This window comes from Chinchilla lanigera, unplaced genomic scaffold (genome assembly GCF_000276665.1).
Source record: "Chinchilla lanigera isolate Chin_1 unplaced genomic scaffold, ChiLan1.0 scaffold00032, whole genome shotgun sequence".
Taxonomy (NCBI): domain Eukaryota; kingdom Metazoa; phylum Chordata; class Mammalia; order Rodentia; family Chinchillidae; genus Chinchilla; species Chinchilla lanigera.
In genome coordinates, this window is record NW_004955433.1 from 4,301,450 (window position 1) to 4,303,893 (window position 2,444).

Below are 2,444 nucleotides of genomic sequence, written 5' to 3' on the forward strand. Positions count from 1 at the left end.
ACTGGTGATGCAATCTTGTATTTCCGATCTGCTGATTTCAACTGAAAACTTTCATTGAATTAGCTTTCTTCCTGTATCCGGTTCCCAGAGCTCCCTTTTCCTAAGGACTCTACTTTAGAAAGCTAATCATTTCAAAATCTCTCTCTGCCTTTTGAAGTCATTCCCAGCCCTTTTAAGCTTCTTGGTCATTTTACAGAACCTGGAAGAATCTTTCTCAATTCCTGGGTGCCATTCCTCTGAAAGTAACCACCAAGGAAGGAAGACAGGTCCTCTGACTGTCTCTGCAGAAAGCAGAGGCCAACAGCAATGGGCAACTTGCTCTAAGTTTCAGTACTGTACCCTGCCAGAAAGGTAGGAGTAAGCTCACCTTTCCTTCCGGCAAGACTAACTAGCAGACACGGGTAGCCCCCAGCCTCCCCTATCCATGCTCTTCAAACTTCTTCAGCCCTTGGCTTTAACAGATTTCCAGTACATCTCTCTTCCCTCTGACAGTAGTTCTGAGTAGGTTCTCTTTTGTTTGTTTGTTTTATCTAGTGCAATCTGTGTTTCGCCCCGCATATTCCTCCTACTTCAAAATTCCATCAGCCCTAAGTTCTATCCTTCTTCCCTTTCTATTAGCGCCCTTTTTATAGTATTAGTTATCAGGAACCCCTGCAGTTAGTCCCCAAATCTCTTTTCTTATCTTTTTGTCTTTTTGAAACAGGGTCTCATTATGCAGTTCAGGCTCGCCTTGAGCTCCCTTTGTAGCCCAGGCTGGCCTTGAACTCAGAACGATCTTCCAGTCTCAGCCTCCCAAATGCTGGAGTTACAGGCGTGCACCACCACATCTAGCTCCCAGTGTCTGCTATGGTGCACAGCAGGGAAGAAAGAGAAGGAGAAAAATAGGGATCCAGGAAGGGATCTGGGATGACCAGTTGTTCTCAGGGAACAAAAGACCATGCGGTACCCCAAATCTTGGTGTTTATCTATTACATCTGGGTCAAGGATAATGGGTAAAGGGCAGTGGGTGTTTCCAAACGGGAGTAATGGCCACCACGGTGGGTCAGTGAAAAACAGAGCACTCTCACAAGGACAAGGAAAACATTAATAAAGGGCAATGGGGAAACTGTAGTTTCCCCAGATGCCTTTTGGTCTCCAACTGGTCTTACCACAACAGTCACCAGCCTTAGGACCTCCAGCTGTGACCAAAAAAGAGCAGGGACTTTCCCTGTTCCAATCCCACTCAAACGTGAGACAAAAACAAGTGTGGACATCCCCTAAACTCAGTTTATAACTCATGGTTTCCAACACTGTTCTTCCTATTTTAAGAACAGTAAAACTTAAAGTTCATCTCCGGCCCCAATTCCTCTCTGAAACTTGAGGGGTTAGTGAAACATCACCAACTCAGGATGTTTGCAGTGCAAACTTTCTTTCTCTCCAGAATCAGCTACACCATTTAGATGTTTCCTGTTTCCAACAGAAGCATTGTTCCTCCAGATTTTGGAATCAGCCATTACCTCCCAAACCAGAAAGTTGTTTTACAAAGAAGCATTTTTTTAATACAGCCTTCCCCAATTTTAGAACTGTTTTCACCAGCACATGTCGATTCAGAACCCAGTTTTGCGCCTAAATTCTAACCATTGTCTCTTCAAAATTTTTTCTTTTTTAATTTTATTTATTCATTTTTGGTACCAGACATCAAACTCAGGACCTTGCACTTGCCAGGGAGGCACTGTGCTGCTGAGCTACATCCCTGGTCCCCGAAAGATTTTTCTGTTCCCTGTTCTCTTTCCATCTTAATTCTCTTGCAAGGGATTACCAATCTCATCTCAAAATAGCACGGTGCACTGTTACAGTCATGCCCGAAACCTTTCTGAAAGACACTGTTGTCTACTACAGTCATAATTTGTGATTGCTCAAGCTAGTATAACCTAAAGTAATTTTTTTTAAATGGGGCTTCTCATACTGACTTGCTAGGTAAGTGTTCTGCCAAATACCAGTACACAAGGTGCATTAAAGAGGAGATAAGAAGAGGGCTGGGGATTTAGCTCAGCGGCAAAGCGCCTGCCTGGCAAGCGCAAGGTCGTGAGTTCGCTTCCCAGTACCTCAGAAAAACCAAAAAAAAAAAAAGAGGAGGTAAGAAAATGGGAAAAGGAAGAAAAAGATGTGAATGAAGGGAATGAGGGAAGGAGAAAGAAGAAAGAAGGGAGAAGAGAAAAAAAGGAGATAGGGAGGTCGATCTTGACAAATTACTATAATAACATTACCTCAAAGGATATTTTTAACATAAAGAGGCAGTAAGAACCACTTTAGAATCAGAGTCTTCCTTCTTGGGGTTGGACGCATATGACCTTGTCCTTTCTTTATTCTCTTCAGCATTGATATATCTGTGCCTTCCGCTCTGGTTACCACACATCCATAGGACAAACTCTAAACTCTGTCTGGTGTTTTAGGTTTTTGACAAT

At 43.1% G+C, this 2,444-nt stretch overlaps 1 protein-coding gene across 1 annotated transcript in view; it reads right to left on the reverse strand.

Annotated features, from left to right (window-relative positions):
* Antxr2 (anthrax toxin receptor 2) overlaps positions 1 to 2,444 on the reverse strand; it is a gene marked incomplete in the record, with an annotated part of 132,883 nt that overhangs the window by 88,721 nt on the left and 41,718 nt on the right.